This window comes from Oncorhynchus mykiss, unplaced genomic scaffold (assembly GCF_013265735.2).
Source record: "Oncorhynchus mykiss isolate Arlee unplaced genomic scaffold, USDA_OmykA_1.1 un_scaffold_245, whole genome shotgun sequence".
Classification (NCBI taxonomy): Eukaryota; Metazoa; Chordata; class Actinopteri; order Salmoniformes; family Salmonidae; genus Oncorhynchus; species Oncorhynchus mykiss.
In genome coordinates, this window is record NW_023493705.1 from 358,350 (window position 1) to 382,321 (window position 23,972).

The window sequence follows — 23,972 nt, forward strand, 5'->3', positions numbered from 1 at the left end:
CTCTAATATTTTATGATAGACCAGCTAGATTTACTGTCTCAATTATATTATGGCAGACCAGATTGATCTACTGTCTCTATTATATTATGATAGACCAGCTAGATCTAATGTCTCTATTATATTATGACAGACCAGCTAGATCTACTGTCTCTATTATATTATGATAGACCAGCTAGATCTAATGTCTCTATTATATTATGACAGACCAGCTAGATCTACTGTCTCTATTATATTATGACAGACCAGCTAGATCTACTGTCTCTATTATAATAAGACAGACCAGCTTGATCTACTGTCTCTGTGTCTCTATTGTATTATGACAGACCAGCGAGATCTACTGTCTCTACTATATTATGACAGACCAGCTAGATCTACTGTCTCTATTATATTATATCATGAGAGACCAGCTAGATATACTGTCTCTATTATATTATGACAGACCAGCTAGATCTACTGTCTCTGTGTCTCTATATTACGACAGACCAGCTAGATTTACTGTCTCAATTATATTATGGCAGACCAGCTAGATCTACTGTCTCTTTTATAGAATGACAGACCTGCAATATCTACTGCCTCAAATATTTTATGACACACCAGCTAGATCTACTGTCTCTATTATATTATGGCATTCTTTCTAAATCTACTGTCTCTATTATTATTATGGTAGAAAAGCTAGATCTACTGTCTCTATCAGATTACGACAGACCTGATGGATCTAGTCTCTAATATTTTATGATAGACCAGCTAGACTTACTGTCTCAATTATATTATGGCAGACCATTGATCTACTGTCTCTACTACATTATGACAGACCAGCTACATTTACTGTATCTATTATATATTTGACAGAACAGCTACATCTACTATCTCTATTATATTATGAAAAACCAGCTAGATCTACTGTCTCTATTATATTATATTATGAGAGACCAGCTAGATATACCGTCTCTGCTATATTTTGACAGACCAGCTAGATCTACTGTCTCTGTGTCTCTATTATATTATGACAGACCAGCTAGATCTACTGTCTCTGTGTCTCTATTATATTATGACAGACCAGCTAGATCTACTGTCGCTATCATAATATGACAGACCAGCTAGATCTACTGTCTCTATTATATTATATTATGAGAGACCAGCTAGATATACTGTCTCTGCTATATTTTGACAGACCAGCTAGATCTACTGTCTCTGTGTCTCTATTATATTATGACGGACCAGCTAGATCTACTGTCTCTGTGTCTCTATTATATTATGACAGACCAGCTAGATCTACTGTCGCTATCATAATATGACAGACCAGCTAGATCTAATGTCTCTATTATATTATGACAGACCAGCTAGATCTACTGTCTCTATTATAATATGACGGACCAGCTTGATCTACTGTCTCTATTATATTATGACAAACCAGCTAGATCTACTGTCTCTATTATATTATGACAGACCAGCTAGATTTACTGACTATATTATGTTATGACAGACCAGATAGATATACTGTCTCTATTATATTATGACAGACCAGCTAGATCTACTTTCTCTTTGTCTCATATTATGACAGGCCAGCTAGATCTAATGTCTCTATTGTATTATGACAGACCTGCTTGATCTACTGTCTCTATTATATTATGACAGACCAGCTAGATCTACTGTCTCTATTATATCATGACCGACCAGATAGATCTACTGTCTCTATTATAATATGACAGACCAGCTAGATCTACTGTCTCAATTATATTATGACAGACCAGCTAGAACTGCTGTCTCTATTATATCATGACCGACCAGATAGATCTACTGTCTCTATTATAATATGACAGACCAGCTAGATCTACTGTCTCCATAATATTATGACAGACCAGCTAGATCTATCTGCTGGTGTCATGTAAGCTGGCCCAAGGAGACGCACTGGAGACCAGATGCGTAGAGCCGGCTTCATGGCACTTGCCTCGATGCCCACTCTATTATATTACGACAGACCAGCTAGATCTACTTTCTCTATTTTGTATTGACAGACCAGCTAGATCTAATGTTTATATTATATTATGACAGACCAGCTAGATCATCTGTCTCTATTATATTACGACAGACCAGCTAGATTTACTGTCTCAATTATATTATGACATAGCAGCTAGATAAACTGTCTCTATTATATTATGGCAGACCAGCTAGATCTACTGTCTCTTTTATAGAATTACAGACCTGCAATATCTACTGCCTCAAATATTTTATGACACACCAGCTAGATCTACTGTCTCTATTATATTATGGCATTCTTTCTAAATCTACTGTCTCTATTATATTATGGTAGAAAAGCTAGATCTACTGTCTCTATCAGATTACGACAGACCTGATGGATCTAGTCTCTAATATTTTATGATAGACCAGCTAGACTTACTGTCTCAATTATATTATGGCAGACCATTGATCTACTGTCTCTACTACATTATGACAGACCAGCTACATTTACTGTATCTATTATATATTTGACAGAACAGCTACATCTACTATCTCTATTATATTATGAAAAACCAGCTAGATCTACTGTCTCTATTATATTATATTATGAGAGACCAGCTAGATATACCGTCTCTGCTATATTTTGACAGACCAGCTAGATCTACTGTCTCTGTGTCTCTATTATATTATGACAGACCAGCTAGATCTACTGTCTCTGTGTCTCTATTATATTATGACAGACCAGCTAGATCTACTGTCGCTATCATAATATGACAGACCAGCTAGATCTACTGTCTCTATTATATTATATTATGAGAGACCAGCTAGATATACTGTCTCTGCTATATTTTGACAGACCAGCTAGATCTACTGTCTCTGTGTCTCTATTATATTATGACGGACCAGCTAGATCTACTGTCTCTGTGTCTCTATTATATTATGACAGACCAGCTAGATCTACTGTCGCTATCATAATATGACAGACCAGCTAGATCTAATGTCTCTATTATATTATGACAGACCAGCTAGATCTACTGTCTCTATTATAATATGACGGACCAGCTTGATCTACTGTCTCTATTATATTATGACAAACCAGCTAGATCTACTGTCTCTATTATATTATGACAGACCAGCTAGATTTACTGACTATATTATGTTATGACAGACCAGATAGATATACTGTCTCTATTATATTATGACAGACCAGCTAGATCTACTTTCTCTTTGTCTCATATTATGACAGGCCAGCTAGATCTAATGTCTCTATTGTATTATGACAGACCTGCTTGATCTACTGTCTCTATTATATTATGACAGACCAGCTAGATCTACTGTCTCTATTATATCATGACCGACCAGATAGATCTACTGTCTCTATTATAATATGACAGACCAGCTAGATCTACTGTCTCAATTATATTATGACAGACCAGCTAGAACTGCTGTCTCTATTATATCATGACCGACCAGATAGATCTACTGTCTCTATTATAATATGACAGACCAGCTAGATCTACTGTCTCCATAATATTATGACAGACCAGCTAGATCTATCTGCTGGTGTCATGTAAGCTGGCCCAAGGAGACGCACTGGAGACCAGATGCGTAGAGCCGGCTTCATGGCACTTGCCTCGATGCCCACTCTATTATATTACGACAGACCAGCTAGATCTACTTTCTCTATTTTGTATTGACAGACCAGCTAGATCTAATGTTTATATTATATTATGACAGACCAGCTAGATCATCTGTCTCTATTATATTACGACAGACCAGCTAGATTTACTGTCTCAATTATATTATGACATAGCAGCTAGATAAACTGTCTCTATTATATTATGGCAGACCAGCTAGATCTACTGTCTCTTTTATAGAATTACAGACCTGCAATATCTACTGCCTCAAATATTTTATGACACACCAGCTAGATCTACTGTCTCTATTATATTATGGCATTCTTTCTAAATCTACTGTCTCTATTATATTATGGTAGAAAAGCTAGATCTACTGTCTCTATCAGATTACGACAGACCTGATGGATCTAGTCTCTAATATTTTATGATAGACCAGCTAGATTTACTGTCTCAATTATATTATGGCAGACCAGATTGATCTACTGTCTCTACTACATTATGACAGAACAGCTACATTTACTGTATCTATTATATTTTGACAGACCAGCTGCATTTACTGTCTCTATTATATTATGAAAAACCAGCTAGATCTACTGTCACCTATTATATTATGACAGACCAGCTAGATCTACTGTCTCTATTATATTATGACAGACCAGCTAGATCTACTGTCTCTATTATAATAAGACAGACCAGCTTGATCTACTGTCTCTGTGTCTCTATTGTATTATGACAGACCAGCGAGATCTACTGTCTCTATTATATTATGACAGACCAGCTAGATCTACTGTCTCTATTATATTATATCATGAGAGACCAGCTAGATATACTGTCTCTATTGTATTATGACAGACCAGCTAGATCTACTGTCTCTGTGTCTCTATTATATTATGACAGACCAGCTAGATCTACTGTCTTTGTGTCTTAATTATATTACGACAGACCAGCTAGATTTACTGTCTCAATTATATTATGGCAGACCAGCTAGATCTACTGTCTCTTTTATAGAATGACAGACCTGCAATATCTACTGCCTCAAATATTTTATGACACACCAGCTAGATCTACTGTCTCTATTATATTATGGCATTCTTTCTAAATCTACTGTCTCTATTATTATTATGGTAGAAAAGCTAGATCTACTGTCTCTATCAGATTACGACATACCTGATGGATCTAGTCTCTAATATTTTATGATAGACCAGCTAGACTTACTGTCTCAATTATATTATGGCAGACCATTGATCTACTGTCTCTACTACATTATGACAGAACAGCTACATTTACTGTATCTATTATATATTTGACAGACTAGCTACATCTACTATATCTATTATATTATGACAGACCAGCTAGATCTACTGTCTCTATTATATTATGAAAAACCAGCTAGATCTACTGTCTCTATTATATTATATTATGAGAGACCAGCTAGATATACTGTCTCTATTATATTTTGACAGACCAGCTAGATCTACTGTCTCTGTGTCTCTATTATATTATGACAGACCAGCTAGATCTACTGTCTCTGTGTCTCTATTATATTATGACAGACCAGCTAGATCTACTGTCGCTATCATAATATGACAGACCAGCTAGATCTAATGTCTCTATTATATTATGACAGACCAGCTAGATCTACTGTCTCTATTATATTATGACAGACCAGCTAGATCTACTGTCTCTATTATAATAAGACAGACCAGCTTGATCTACTGTCTCTGTGTCTCTATTGTATTATGACAGACCAGCGAGATCTACTGTCTCTATTATATTATGACAGACCAGCTAGATCTACTGTCTCTATTATATTATATCATGAGAGACCAGCTAGATATACTGTCTCTATTATATTATGACAGACCAGCTAGATCTACTGTCTCTGTGTCTCTATTATATTATGACAGACCAGCTAGATCTACTCTCTCTGTGTCTCTATTATATTACGACAGACCAGCTAGATTTACTGTCTCAATTATATTATGGCATTCTTTCTAAATCTACTGTCTCTATTATTATTATGGTAGAAAAGCTAGATCTACTGTCTCTATCAGATTACTACAGACCTGATGGATCTAGTCTCTAATATTTTATGATAGACCAGCTAGACTTACTGTCTCAATTATATTATGGCAGACCATTGATCTACTGTCTCTACTCCATTATGACAGAACAGCTACATTTACTGTATCTATTATATATTTGACAGACTAGCTACATCTACTATCTCTATTATATTATGAAAAACCAGCTAGATCTACTGTCTCTATTATATTATATTATGAGAGACCAGCTAGATATACTGTCTCTATTATATTTTGACAGACCAGCTAGATCTACTGTCTCTGTGTCTCTATTATCTTATGACAGACCAGCTAGATCTACTGTCTCTGTGTCTCTATTATATTATGACAGACCAGCTAGATCTACTGTCGCTATCATAATATGACAGACCAGCTAGATCTAATGTCTCTATTATATTATGACAGACCAGCTAGATCTACTGTCTCTATTATATTATGACAGACCAGCTAGATCTACTGTCTCTATTATAATAAGACAGACCAGCTTGATCTACTGTCTCTATTATAATAAGACAGACCAGCTTGATCTACTGTCTCTGTGTCTCTATTGTATTATGACAGACCAGCGAGATCTACTGTCTCTATTATATTATGACAGACCAGCTAGATCTACTGTCTCCATTATATTATATCATGAGAGACCAGCTAGATATACTGTCTCTATTATATTATGACAGACCAGCTAGATCTACTGTCTCTGTGTCTCTATTATATTATGACAGACCAGCTAGATCTACTGTCTCTGTGTCTCTATTATATTACGACAGACCAGCTAGATTTACTGTCTCAATTATATTATGGCAGACCAGCTAGATCTACTGTCTCTTTTATAGAATGACAGACCTGCAATATCTACTGCCTCAAATATTTTATGACACACCAGCTAGATCTACTGTCTCTATTATATTATGGCGTTCTTTCCAAATCTACTCTCTCTATTATATTATGGTAGAAAAGCTAGATCTACTGTCTCTATCAGATTACGACAGACCTGATGGATCTAGTCTCTAATATTTTATGATAGACCAGCTAGACTTACTGTCTCAATTATATTATGGCAGACCAGCGAGATCTACTGTCTCTATTATATTATGACAGACCAGCTAAATCTACTGTCTCTACTGTATTATGACAGACCAGTTAGATCTACTGTCTCTATTATATTATGACAGACCAGCTAGATCTACTGTCTCTATTATAATATGACGGACCAGCTTGATCTACTGGCGCTATCATAATATGACAGACCAGCTAGATCTACTGTCTCTGTGTCTCTATTATATTATGACAGACCAGCTAGATCTACTGGCGCTATCATAATATGACAGACCAGCTAGATCTAATGTCTCTATTATATTATGACAGACCAGCTAGATCTACTGTCTCTATTATAATATGACGGACCAGCTTGATCTACTGTCTCTATTATATTATGACAAACCAGCTAGATCTACTGTCTCTATTTTATTATGACAGACCAGCTAGATTTACTGACTATATTATGTTATGACAGACCGGATGGATATACTGTCTCTATTATATTATGACAGACCAGCTAGATCTACTGTCTCTATTATAATATGAAAAACCAGCTAGATCTACTTTCTCTTTGTCTCATAATATGACAGGCCAGCTAGATCTACTGTTTCTGTGTCTCTATTGTATTATGACAGACCTGCTTGATCTACTGTCTCTATTATATTATGACAGACCAGCTAGATATACTGTCTCTATTGTATCATGACAGACCAGCTAGATCTACTGTCTCTGTGTCTCTTTTATATTATGACAGACCAGCGAGATCTACTGTCTCTATTATGTTATATCATGACAGACCAGCTAGATCTACTGTCTCTATTATAATAAGACAGACCAGCTTGATCTACTGTCTCTTTGTCTCTATTATATTAAGACAGAACAGCTACATCTACTGTCTCTATTATATTATGACAGACCAGCTAAATCTACTGTCTCCATTATATTATGACAGACCAGCTAGATCGGCAGTCTCTATTATATTATGACAGACCAGCTAGATCTACTGTCTCTGTTATGTTATGACAGACCAGCTAGATTTACTGTCTCTATTATGTTATGAAAGACCAGCTAGATCTACTTTCTCTATTGTATTATGGCAGAACAGCTAGATCTACTGTCTCTATAATATTATGACAGACCAGCTAGATCTACTGTCTCTGTGTCTCTACTATATTATGACAGACCAGCGAGATCTACTGTCTCTATTATATTATGACAGACCAGCTAGATCTACTTTCTCTATTGAATTATGACAGTCCAGCTTGATCTACTGTGTCTGTTATATTATGACAGACCAGCTAGATCTACTGTCTCTATTATATTATATCATGACAGACCAGCTAGATATACTGTCTCTATTATATTATGACAGACCAGCTAGATCTACTGTCTCTGTGTCTCTTTTATATTATGACAGACCAGCTAGATCTACTGTCTCTATCATAATATGACAGACCAGCTAGATCTACTGTCTCTATTATAATATGACAGACCAGCTTGATCTACTGTCTCTTTGTCTCTATTATATTATGACAGACCAGCTAGATTTACTGTCTCAATTATATTATGGCAGACCAGCTAGATCTACTGTCTCTTTTATAGAATGACAGACCTGCAATATCTACTGCCTCAAATATTTTATGACACACCAGCTAGATCTACTGTCTCTATTATATTATGGCGTTCTTTCCAAATCTACTCTCTCTATTATATTATGGTAGAAAAGCTAGATCTACTGTCTCTATCAGATTACGACAGACCTGATGGATCTAGTCTCTAATATTTTATGATAGACCAGCTAGACTTACTGTCTCAATTATATTATGGCAGACCAGATTGATCTACTGTCTCTACTACATTATGACAGAACAGCTACATTTACTGTATCTATTATATATTTGACAGACCAGCTACATTTACTGTATCTATTATATTATGACAGACGAGCTAGATCTGCTATCTGTATGATATTATGACAGAAAAGCTAAATCTGTCTCTGTGTCTCTATTATATTATGACAGACCAGCTAGATCTACTGTCGCTATCATAATATGACAGACCAGCTAGATCTAATGTCTCTATTATATTATGACAGACCAGCTAGATCTACTGTCTCTATTATAATATGACGGACCAGCTTGATCTACTGTCTCTATTATATTATGACAAACAAGCTAGATCTACTGTCTCTATTTTATTATGACAGACCAGCTAGATTTACTGTCTCTATTATAATATGAAAAACCAGCTAGATCTACTTTCTCTTTGTCTCATATTATGACAGGCCAGCTAGATCTACTGTTTCTGTGTCTCTATTGTATTATGACAGACCTGCTTGATCTACTGTCTCTATTATATTATGACAGACCAGCTAGATCTACTGTCTCTATTATGTTATATCATGACAGACCAGCTAGATCTACTGTCTCTATTATAATAAGACAGACCAGCTTGATCTACTGTCTCTTTGTCTCTATTATATTAAGACAGAACAGCTACATTTACTGTATCTATTATATATTTGACAGACCAGCTACATCTACTGTCTCTATTATAATATGACAGACCAGCTAAATCTACTGTCTCCATTATATTATGACAGACCAGCTAGTTCTACTGTCTCTATTATATTATGACAGACCAGCTAAATCTACTGTCTCCATTATATTATGACAGACCAGCTAGATCGGCAGTCTCTATTATATTATGACAGACCAGCTAGATCTACTGTCTCTATTATATTATGACAGACCAGCTAGATTTACTGTCTCTATTATGTTATGAAAGACCAGCTAGATCTACTTTCTCTATTGTATTATGGCAGAACAGCTATATCTACTGTCTCTATAATATTATGACAGACCAGCTAGATCTACTGTCTCTGTGTCTCTACTATATTATGACAGACCAGCGAGATCTACTGTCTCTATTATATTATGACAGACCAGCTAGATCTACTTTCTCTATTGAATTATGACAGTCCAGCTTGATCTACTGTGTCTGTTATATTATGACAGACCAGCTAGATCTACTGTCTCTATTATATTATATCATGACAGACCAGCTAGATATACTGTCTCTATGATAATATGACAGACCAGCTAGATCTACTGTCTCTATTATATTATGACAGACCAGCTAGATGTACTTTCTCTATTGTATTATGACAGACCAGCTAGACCTACTGTCTCTATTATATTATATCATGACAGACCAGCTAGATATACTGTCTCTATTATATTATGACAGACCAGCTAGATCTACTGTGTGTATTATATTATGACAGACCAGCTAGACCTACTGTCTCTATTATATTATATCATGACATACCAGCTAGATATACTGTCACTATTATAATATGACAGACCAGCTAGATCTACTGTCTCTATTATATTATGACAGACCAGCTAGATCTACTTTCTCTATTGTATTATGACAGGCCAGCTAGATCTACTGTGTGTAATATATTATGACAGACCAGCTAGACCTACTGTGTCTATTATATTATGACATACCAGCTAGATATACTGTCTCTATGATAATATGACAGACCAGCTAGATCTACTGTCTCTATTATATTATGACAGACCAGCTAGACCTACTGTCTCTTTTATATTATATCATGACAGACCAGCTAGATATACTGTCTCTATTATATTATGACAGACCAGCTAGATCTACTGTCTCTATTATATTATGACAGACAGCTAGATCTACTGTGTGTATTATATTATGACAGACCAGCTAGACCTACTGTCTCTTTTATATTATATCATGACAGACCAGCTAGATATACTGTCTCTATTATATTATGACAGACCAGCTAGATACTGTCTCTGTGTATCTATTAGATTATGACAGACCAGCTAGATCTACTGTTTCTTTGTCTCTATGATATTATGACAGACCAGCTAGATCTACTGTCTCTATTATATTATGGCATTCTTTCTAAATCTACTGTCTCTATTATATTATGGTAGAAAAGCTAGATCTACTGTCTCTATCAGATTACGACAGACCTGATGGATCTAGTCTCTAATATTTTATGATAGACCAGCTAGACTTACTGTCTCAATTATATTATGGCAGACCAGATTGTTCTACTGTCTCTACTACATTATGACAGAACAGCTACATTTACTGTATCTATTATATCTTTGACAGACTAGCTACATCTACTATCTCTATTATATTATGAAAAACCAGCTAGATCTACTGTCTCTATTATATTATATTATGAGAGACCAGCTAGATATACTGTCTCTATTATATTTTGACAGACCAGCTAGATCTACTGTCTCTGTGTCTCTATTATATTATGAAAAACCAGCTAGATCTACTGTCTCTATTATATTATGACAGACGAGCTAGATCTGCTATCTGTATGATATTATGACAGAAAAGCTAAATCTACTGTCTCTATTATATTATGACAGACCAGCTAGATCTACTGTCTCTGTGTCTCTATTATATTATGACAGACCAGCTAGATCTACTGTCGCTATCATAATATGACAGACCAGCTAGATCTAATGTCTCTATTATATTATGACAGACCAGCTAGATCTACTGTCTCTTTTATAATATGACGGACCAGCTTGATCTACTGTCTCAATTATATTATGACAAACCAGCTAGACCTACTGACTATATTATGTTATGACAGACCGGATGGATATACTGTCTCTATTATATTATGACAGACCAGCTAGATCTACTGTCTCTATTATAAAATGAAAAACCAGCTAGATCTACTTTCTCTTTGTCTCATATTATGACAGGCCAGCTAGATCTACTGTTTCTGTGTCTCTATTGTATTATGACAGACCTGCTTCATCTACTCTCTCTATTATATTATGACAGACCAGCTAGATCTACTGTCTCTATTATATTATGACAGACCAGCTAGATCTACTGTCTCTGTGTCTCTTTTATATTATGACAGACCAGCGAGATCTACTGTCTCTATTATGTTATATCATGACAGACCAGCTAGATCTACTGTCTCTATTATGTTATATCATGACAGACCAGCTAGATCTACTGTCTCTATTATAATAAGACAGACCAGCTTGATCTACTGTCTCTTTGTCTCTATTATATTAAGACAGAACAGCTACATCTACTGTCTCTATTATATTATGACAGACCAGTTAAATCTACTGTCTCCATTATATTATGACAGACCAGCTAGATCGGCAGTCTCTATTATATTATGACAGACCAGCTAGATCTACTGTCTCTATTATATTATGACAGACCAGCTAGATTTACTGTCTCTATTATGTTATGACAGACCAGCTAGATCTACTTTCTCTATTGTATTATGGCAGAACAGCTAGATCTACTGTCTCTATAATATTATGACAGACCAGCTAGATCTACTGTCTCTGTGTCTCTACTATATTATGACAGACCAGCGAGATCTACTGCCTCTATTATATTATGACAGACGAGCTAGATCTACTGTCTCTATTGAATTATGACAGTCCAGCTTGATCTACTGTGTCTGTTATATTATGACAGACCAGCTAGATCTACTGTCTCTATTATATTATATCATGACAGACCAGCTAGATATACTGTCTCTATTATATTATCACAGACCAGCTAGATCTACTGTCTCTGTGTCTCTTTTATATTATGACTGACCAGCGAGATCTACTGTCTCTATTATATTATATCATGACAGACCAGCTAAATATACTGTCTCTATTATATTATGACAGACCAGCTAGATCTACTGTCTCTGTGTCTCTATTATATTATGACAGACCAGCTAGATCTACTGTCTCTATCATAATATGACAGACCAGCTAGATCTACTGTCTCTATTATAATATGACAGACCAGCTTGATCTACTGTCTCTTTGTCTCTATTATATTATGACAGGCCAGATAGATATACTGTCTCTATTATATTATGACAGACCAGCTAGATCTACTGTCTCTATTATAATATGAAAAACCAGCTCGATCTACTTTCTCTTTGTCTCTATTATATTATGACAGACCAGCTAGATTTACTGTCTCTATTATATTATGACAGAACAGCTAGATCTACTGTCTCTATTGTATTATGAGATACCAGCTAGATCTACTGTCTCTATTGTATTATAACAGACCATCTAGAACTGCTGTTTCTAATATATTATGACAGACCAGCTAGATCTACTGTCTCTGTGTCTCTATTGTATTATGACGGACCAGATAGATCTACTGTCTCTATTATATTATCACAGACCAGCTTGATCTACTGTCTCTATTATATTATGACAGACCAGCTAGATCTACTGTCTCTATTGTATCATGACAGACCAGCTAGACCTACTGTGTCTATGATAATATGACAGACCAGCTAGATATACTGTCTCTATGATAATATGACAGACCAGCTAGATGTACTTTCTCTATTGTATTATGACAGACCAGCTAGATCTACTGTGTGTATTGTATTATGACAGACCTGCTAGACCTACTGTCTCTATTATATTATATCATGACAGACCAGCTAGATATACTGTCTCTATTATATTATGACAGACCAGCTAGATCTACTGTGTGTATTATATTATGACAGACCAGCTAGACCTACTATCTCTATTATATTATATCATGACAGACCAGCTAGATATACTGTCTTTATTATATTATGACAGACCAGCTAGATACTGTCTCTGTGTATCTATTATATTATGACAGACCAGCTAGATCTACTGTCTCTGTGTCTCTATGATATTATGACAGACCAGCTAGATCTACTGTCTCTATTATATTATGACAGACCAGCTAGATCTACTGTCTCTATTATAATATGACAGACCAGCTTGATATACTGTCTCTTTGTCACTATTATATTATGACAGGCCAGATAGATATACTGTCTCTATTAAAATATGAAAAACCAGCTAGATCTACTGTCTCTGTGGCTCTATTATATTATGACAGGCCAGCTAGATCTTCTGTCTCTATCATAATATGACAGACCAGCTAGATCTAATGTCTCTATTATATTATAACAGACCAGCTAGATCTACTGTCTCTATTATAATATGACATACCAGCTTGATCTACTGTCTCTTTGTCTCTATTATATTATGACAGGCCAGATAGATATACTGTCTCTATTATTTCATGACAGACCAGCTAGATCTACTGTCTCTATTATAATATGAAAAACCAGCTCGATCTTCTTTCTCTTTGTCTCTATTATATTATGACAGAACAGCTAGATATACAGTCTCTATTATATTATGACAGACCAGCTAGATCTACTGTCTCTATTGTATTATGAGATACCAGCTAGATCTACTGTCTCTATTGTATTATAACAGACCAGCTAGAACTGTTGTTTCTATTATATTATGACAGACCAGCTAGATCTACTGTCTATGTGTCTCTATTGTATTATGACAGACCAGCTTGATCTACTGTCTCTATTATATTATGACAGACCAGCTAGATCTACTGTCTCTATTGTATTATGACAGACCAGCTAGATCTACTGTCTCTATCATAATATGACAGACCAGCTAGATCTAATGTCTCTATTATATTATAACAGACCAGCTAGATCTACTGTCTCTATTATAATATGACAGACCAGCTTGATCTACTGTCTCTTTGTCTCTATTATATTATGACAGGCCAGATAGATTTACTGTCTCTATTATATTATGACAGAACAGCTAGATATACTGTCTCTATTATATTATGACAGACCAGCTAGATCTACTGTCTCTATTGTATTATGAGATACCATATAGATCTACTGTCTCTATTGTATTATAACAGACCAGCTAGAACTGTTGTTTCTATTATATTATGACAGACCAGCTAGATCTACTGTCTATGTGTCTCTATTGTATTATGACAGACCAGCTTGATCTACTGTCTCTATTATATTATGACAGACCAGCTAGATCGGCTATCTCTATTATATTTTGACAGACCAGCTACATCTACTGTCTCTATTATATTATGACAGACCAGCTAGATCTACTGTCTCTATTGTATTATGAGATACCAGCTAGATCTACTGTCTCTATTGTATTATAACAGACCAGCTAGAACTGTGGTTTCTATTATATTATGACAGACCAGCTAGATCTACTGTCTATGTGTCTCTATTGTATTATGACAGACCAGCTTGATCTACTGTCTCTATTATATTATGACAGACCAGCTAGATCGGCTATCTCTATTATATTTTGACAGACCAGCTACATCTACTGTCTCTATTATATTATGACAGACCAGCTAGATCTACTGTCTCTTTTGTATTATGACAGACCAGTTAGATCTACTGTCTCCATTGTATTATGACAGACCAGCTAGATCTACCGTCTCTATTTTAATATGACAGACCAGCTAGATCTACTGTCTCTATTATATTATGACAGACGAGCTAGATCTACTGTCTCTACTACATTATGACAGAACAGCTACATTTACTGTATCTATTATATTTTGACAGACCTGCTGCATTTACTGTCTCTATTGTATTATGACAGACCAGCTAGATCTACTGTCTCTATTATAATATGACAGACCAGCTAGATCTACTGTCTCTATTATATTATGACAGAACAGCTAGATATACTGTCTCTATTATATTATGACAGACCAGCTAGATCTACTGTCTCTATTGTATTATGAGATACCATATAGATCTACTGTCTCTATTGTATTATAACAGACCAGCTAGAACTGTTGTTTCTATTATATTATGACAGACCAGCTAGATCTACTGTCTATGTGTCTCTATTGTATTATGACAGACCAGCTTGATCTACTGTCTCTATTATATTATGACAGACCAGCTAGATCGGCTATCTCTATTATATTTTGACAGACCAGCTACATCTACTGTCTCTATTATATTATGACAGACCAGCTAGATCTACTGTCTCTATTGTATTATGAGATACCAGCTAGATCTACTGTCTCTATTGTATTATAACAGACCAGCTAGAACTGTGGTTTCTATTATATTATGACAGACCAGCTAGATCTACTGTCTATGTGTCTCTATTGTATTATGACAGACCAGCTTGATCTACTGTCTCTATTATATTATGACAGACCAGCTAGATCGGCTATCTCTATTATATTTTGACAGACCAGCTACATCTACTGTCTCTATTATATTATGACAGACCAGCTAGATCTACTGTCTCTTTTGTATTATGACAGACCAGTTAGATCTACTGTCTCCATTGTATTATGACAGACCAGCTAGATCTACCGTCTCTATTTTAATATGACAGACCAGCTAGATCTACTGTCTCTATTATATTATGACAGACGAGCTAGATCTACTGTCTCTACTACATTATGACAGAACAGCTACATTTACTGTATCTATTATATTTTGACAGACCTGCTGCATTTACTGTCTCTATTGTATTATGACAGACCAGCTAGATCTACTGTCTCTATTATAATATGACAGACCAGCTAGATCTACTGTCTCTATTATATTATGACAGACGAGCTAGATTTACTGTCTCTATTATATTATGACAGAACAGCTAGATCTACTGTCTCTATTATATTATGACAGACCAGCTAGATCTACTGTCTCTATTGTATTATGACAGACCAGCTAGATCTACTGTCTCTATTATATTATGACAGACCAGCTAGATCTACTGTCTCTGTGTCTCTATTATATTATGACAGACCAGCTAGATCTACTGTCTCTATCATAATATGACAGACCAGCTAGATCTACTGTCTCTATTGTATTATGAGATACCAGCTAGATCTACTGTCTCTATTGTATTATAACAGACCAGCTAGAACTGTTGTCTCTTTTATATTATGTCTGACCAGCGAGATCTACTGTCTCTATTATATTATATCATGACAGACCAGCTAAATATACTGTCTCTATTATATTATGACAGACCAGCTAGATCTACTGTCTCTGTGTCTCTATTATATTATGACAGACCAGCTAGATCTACTGTCTCTATCATAATATGACAGACCAGCTAGATCTACTGTCTCTATTATAATATGACAGACCAGCTTGATCTACTGTCTCTTTGTCTCTATTATATTATGACAGGCCAGATAGATCTACTGTCTCTATTATATTATATTATGAGAGACCAGCTAGATATACTGTCTCTATTATATTTTGACAGACCAGCTAGATCTACTGTCTCTGTGTCTCTATTATATTATGAAAAACCAGCTAGATCTACTGTCTCTATTATATGATGACAGACGAGCTAGATCTGCTATCTGTATGATATTATGACAGAAAAGCTAAATCTACTGTCTCTATTATATTATGACAGACCAGCTAGATCTACTGTCTCTGTGTCTCTATTATATTATGACAGACCAGCTAGATCTACTGTCGCTATCATAATATGACAGACCAGCTAGATCTAATGTCTCTATTATATTATGACAGACCAGCTAGATCTACTGTCTCTTTTATAATATGACGGACCAGCTTGATCTACTGTCTCAATTATATTATGACAAACCAGCTAGACCTACTGACTATATTATGTTATGACAGACCGGATGGATATACTGTCTCTATTATATTATGACAGACCAGCTAGATCTACTGTCTCTATTATAAAATGAAAAACCAGCTAGATCTACTTTCTCTTTGTCTCATATTATGACAGGCCAGCTAGATCTACTGTTTCTGTGTCTCTATTGTATTATGACAGACCTGCTTCATCTACTCTCTCTATTATATTATGACAGACCAGCTAGATCTACTGTCTCTATTATATTATGACAGACCTGCTAGATCTACTGTCTCTGTGTCTCTTTTATATTATGACAGACCAGCGAGATCTACTGTCTCTATTATGTTATATCATGACAGACCAGCTAGATCTACTGTCTCTATTATGTTATATCATGACAGACCAGCTAGATCTACTGTCTCTATTATAATAAGACAGACCAGCTTGATCTACTGTCTCTTTGTCTCTATTATATTAAGACAGAACAGCTACATCTACTGTCTCTATTATATTATGACAGACCAGCTAAATCTACTGTCTCCATTATATTATGACAGACCAGCTAGATCGGCAGTCTCTATTATATTATGACAGACCAGCTAGATCTACTGTCTCTATTATATTATGACAGACCAGCTAGATTTACTGTCTCTATTATGTTATGACAGACCAGCTAGATCTACTTTCTCTATTGTATTATGGCAGAACAGCTAGATCTACTGTCTCTATAATATTATGACAGACCAGCTAGATCTACTGTCTCTGTGTCTCTACTATATTATGACAGACCAGCGAGATCTACTGCCTCTATTATATTATGACAGACGAGCTAGATCTACTGTCTCTATTGAATTATGACAGTCCAGCTTGATCTACTGTGTCTGTTATATTATGACAGACCAGCTAGATCTACTGTCTCTATTATATTATATCATGACAGACCAGCTAGATATACTGTCTCTATTATATTATCACAGACCAGCTAGATCTACTGTCTCTGTGTCTCTTTTATATTATGACTGACCAGCGAGATCTACTGTCTCTATTATATTATATCATGACAGACCAGCTAAATATACTGTCTCTATTATATTATGACAGACCAGCTAGATCTACTGTCTCTGTGTCTCTATTATATTATGACAGACCAGCTAGATCTACTGTCTCTATCATAATATGACAGACCAGCTAGATCTACTGTCTCTATTATAATATGACAGACCAGCTTGATCTACTGTCTCTTTGTCTCTATTATATTATGACAGGCCAGATAGATATACTGTCTCTATTATATTATGACAGACCAGCTAGATCTACTGTCTCTATTATAATATGAAAAACCAGCTCGATCTACTTTCTCTTTGTCTCTATTATATTATGACAGACCAGCTAGATTTACTGTCTCTATTATATTATGACAGAACAGCTAGATCTACTGTCTCTATTGTATTATGAGATACCAGCTAGATCTACTGTCTCTATTGTATTATAACAGACCATCTAGAACTGCTGTTTCTATTATATTATGACAGACCAGCTAGATCTACTGTCTCTGTGTCTCTATTGTATTATGACGGACCAGATAGATCTACTGTCTCTATTATAATATGACAGACCAGCTAGATATACTGTCTCTATTGTATCATGACAGACCAGCTAGACCTACTGTGTCTATTATATTATGACATACCAGCTAGATATGCTGTCTCTATGATAATATGACAGACCAGCTAGATCTACTGTCTCTATTATATTATGACAGACCAGCTAGATGTACTTTCTCTATTGTATTATGACAGACCAGCTAGATCTACTGTGTGTATTGTATTATGACAGACCAGCTAGACCTACTGTCTCTATTATATTATATCATGACAGACCAGCTAGATATACTGTCTCTATTATATTATGACAGACCAGCTAGATCTACTGTGTGTATTATATTATGACAGACCAGCTAGACCTACTATCTCTATTATATTATATCATGACAGACCAGCTAGATATACTGTCTTTATTATATTATGACAGACCAGCTAGATACTGTCTCTGTGTATCTATTATATTATGACAGACCAGCTAGATCTACTGTCTCTGTGTCTCTATGATATTATGACAGACCAGCTAGATCTACTGTCTCTATTATATTATGACAGACCAGCTAGATCTACTGTCTCTATTATAATATGACAGACCAGCTTGATATACTGTCTCTTTGTCACTATTATATTATGACAGGCCAGATAGATATACTGTCTCTATTAAAATATGAAAAACCAGCTAGATCTACTGTCTCTGTGGCTCTATTATATTATGACAGGCCAGCTAGATCTTCTGTCTCTATTATATTATGACAGACGAGCTAGATTTACTGTCTCTATTATATTATGACAGAACAGCTAGATCTACTGTCTCTATTATATTATGACAGACCAGCTAGATCTACTGTCTCTATTGTATTATGACAGACCAGCTAGATCTACTGTCTCTATTATATTATGACAGACCAGCTAGATCTACTGTCTCTGTGTCTCTATTATATTATGACAGACCAGCTAGATCTACTGTCTCTATCATAATATGACAGACCAGCTAGATCTAATGTCTCTATTATATTATAACAGACCAGCTAGATCTACTGTCTCTATTATAATATGACATACCAGCTTGATCTACTGTCTCTTTGTCTCTATTATATTATGACAGGCCAGATAGATATACTGTCTCTATTATTTCATGACAGACCAGCTAGATCTACTGTCTCTATTATAATATGAAAAACCAGCTCGATCTTCTTTCTCTTTGTCTCTATTATATTATGACAGAACAGCTAGATATACTGTCTCTATTATATTATGACAGACCAGCTAGATCTACTGTCTCTATTGTATTATGAGATACCAGCTAGATCTACTGTCTCTATTGTATTATAACAGACCAGCTAGAACTGTTGTTTCTATTATATTATGACAGACCAGCTAGATCTACTGTCTATGTGTCTCTATTGTATTATGACAGACCAGCTTGATCTACTGTCTCTATTATATTATGACAGACCAGCTAGATCTACTGTCTCTATTGTATTATGACAGACCAGCTAGATCTACTGTCTGTATCATAATATGACAGACCAGCTAGATCTAATGTCTCTATTATATTATAACAGACCAGCTAGATCTACTGTCTCTATTATAATATGACAGACCAGCTTGATCTACTGTCTCTTTGTCTCTATTATATTATGACAGGCCAGATAGATTTACTGTCTCTATTATATTATGACAGAACAGCTAGATATACTGTCTCTATTATATTATGACAGACCAGCTAGATCTACTGTCTCTATTGTATTATGAGATACCATATAGATCTACTGTCTCTATTGTATTATAACAGACCAGCTAGAACTGTTGTTTCTATTATATTATGACAGACCAGCTAGATCTACTGTCTATGTGTCTCTATTGTATTATGACAGACCAGCTTGATCTACTGTCTCTATTATATTATGACAGACCAGCTAGATCGGCTATCTCTATTATATTTTGACAGACCAGCTACATCTACTGTCTCTATTATATTATGACAGACCAGCTAGATCTACTGTCTCTATTGTATTATGAGATACCAGCTAGATCTACTGTCTCTATTATAATATGACAGACCAGCTTGATCTACTGTCTCTTTGTCTCTATTATATTATGACAGGCCAGATAGATATACTGTCTCTATTATATTATGACAGACCAGCTAGATCTACTGTCTCTATTATAATATGAAAAACCAGCTCGATCTACTTTCTCTTTGTCTCTATTATATTATGACAGACCAGCTAGATTTACTGTCTCTATTATATTATGACAGAACAGCTAGATCTACTGTCTCTATTGTATTATGAGATACCAGCTAGATCTACTGTCTCTATTGTATTATAACAGACCATCTAGAACTGCTGTTTCTATTATATTATGACAGACCAGCTAGATCTACTGTCTCTGTGTCTCTATTGTATTATGACGGACCAGATAGATCTACTGTCTCTATTATAATATGACAGACCAGCTAGATATACTGTCTCTATTGTATCATGACAGACCAGCTAGACCTACTGTGTCTATTATATTATGACATACCAGCTAGATATGCTGTCTCTATGATAATATGACAGACCAGCTAGATCTACTGTCTCTATTATATTATGACAGACCAGCTAGATGTACTTTCTCTATTGTATTATGACAGACCAGCTAGATCTACTGTGTGTATTGTATTATGACAGACCAGCTAGACCTACTGTCTCTATTATATTATATCATGACAGACCAGCTAGATATACTGTCTCTATTATATTATGACAGACCAGCTAGATCTACTGTGTGTATTATATTATGACAGACCAGCTAGACCTACTATCTCTATTATATTATATCATGACAGACCAGCTAGATATACTGTCTTTATTATATTATGACAGACCAGCTAGATACTGTCTCTGTGTATCTATTATATTATGACAGACCAGCTAGATCTACTGTCTCTGTGTCTCTATGATATTATGACAGACCAGCTAGATCTACTGTCTCTATTATATTATGACAGACCAGCTAGATCTACTGTCTCTATTATAATATGACAGACCAGCTTGATATACTGTCTCTTTGTCACTATTATATTATGACAGGCCAGATAGATATACTGTCTCTATTAAAATATGAAAAACCAGCTAGATCTACTGTCTCTGTGGCTCTATTATATTATGACAGGCCAGCTAGATCTTCTGTCTCTATTATATTATGACAGACGAGCTAGATTTACTGTCTCTATTATATTATGACAGAACAGCTAGATCTACTGTCTCTATTATATTATGACAGAACAGCTAGATCTACTGTCTCTATTGTATTATGACAGACCAGCTAGATCTACTGTCTCTATTATATTATGACAGACCAGCTAGATCTACTGTCTCTGTGTCTCTATTATATTATGACAGACCAGCTAGATCTACTGTCTCTATCATAATATGACAGACCAGCTAGATCTAATGTCTCTATTATATTATAACAGACCAGCTAGATCTACTGTCTCTATTATAATATGACATACCAGCTTGATCTACTGTCTCTTTGTCTCTATTATATTATGACAGGCCAGATAGATATACTGTCTCTATTATTTCATGACAGACCAGCTAGATCTACTGTCTCTATTATAATATGAAAAACCAGCTCGATCTTCTTTCTCTTTGTCTCTATTATATTATGACAGAACAGCTAGATATACTGTCTCTATTATATTATGACAGACCAGCTAGATCTACTGTCTCTATTGTATTATGAGATACCAGCTAGATCTACTGTCTCTATTGTATTATAACAGACCAGCTAGAACTGTTGTTTCTATTATATTATGACAGACCAGCTAGATCTACTGTCTATGTGTCTCTATTGTATTATGACAGACCAGCTTGATCTACTGTCTCTATTATATTATGACAGACCAGCTAGATCTACTGTCTCTATTGTATTATGACAGACCAGCTAGATCTACTGTCTCTATCATAATATGACAGACCAGCTAGATCTAATGTCTCTATTATATTATAACAGACCAGCTAGATCTACTGTCTCTATTATAATATGACAGACCAGCTTGATCTACTGTCTCTTTGTCTCTATTATATTATGACAGGCCAGATAGATTTACTGTCTCTATTATATTATGACAGAACAGCTAGATATACTGTCTCTATTATATTATGACAGACCAGCTAGATCTACTGTCTCTATTGTATTATGAGATACCATATAGATCTACTGTCTCTATTGTATTATAACAGACCAGCTAGAACTGTTGTTTCTATTATATTATGACAGACCAGCTAGATCTACTGTCTATGTGTCTCTATTGTATTATGACAGACCAGCTTGATCTACTGTCTCTATTATATTATGACAGACCAGCTAGATCGGCTATCTCTATTATATTTTGACAGACCAGCTACATCTACTGTCTCTATTATATTATGACAGACCAGCTAGATCTACTGTCTCTATTGTATTATGAGATACCAGCTAGATCTACTGTCTCTATTATAATATGACAGACCAGCTTGATCTACTGTCTCTTTGTCTCTATTATATTATGACAGGCCAGATAGATATACTGTCTCTATTATATTATGACAGACCAGCTAGATCTACTGTCTCTATTATAATATGAAAAACCAGCTCGATCTACTTTCTCTTTGTCTCTATTATATTATGACAGACCAGCTAGATTTACTGTCTCTATTATATTATGACAGAACAGCTAGATCTACTGTCTCTATTGTATTATGAGATACCAGCTAGATCTACTGTCTCTATTGTATTATAACAGACCATCTAGAACTGCTGTTTCTATTATATTATGACAGACCAGCTAGATCTACTGTCTCTGTGTCTCTATTGTATTATGACGGACCAGATAGATCTACTGTCTCTATTATAATATGACAGACCAGCTAGATATACTGTCTCTATTGTATCATGACAGACCAGCTAGACCTACTGTGTCTATTATATTATGACATACCAGCTAGATTTGCTGTCTCTATGATAATATGACAGACCAGCTAGATCTACTGTCTCTATTATATTATGACAGACCAGCTAGATGTACTTTCTCTATTGTATTATGACAGACCAGCTAGATCTACTGTGTGTATTGTATTATGACAGACCAGCTAGACCTACTGTCTCTATTATATT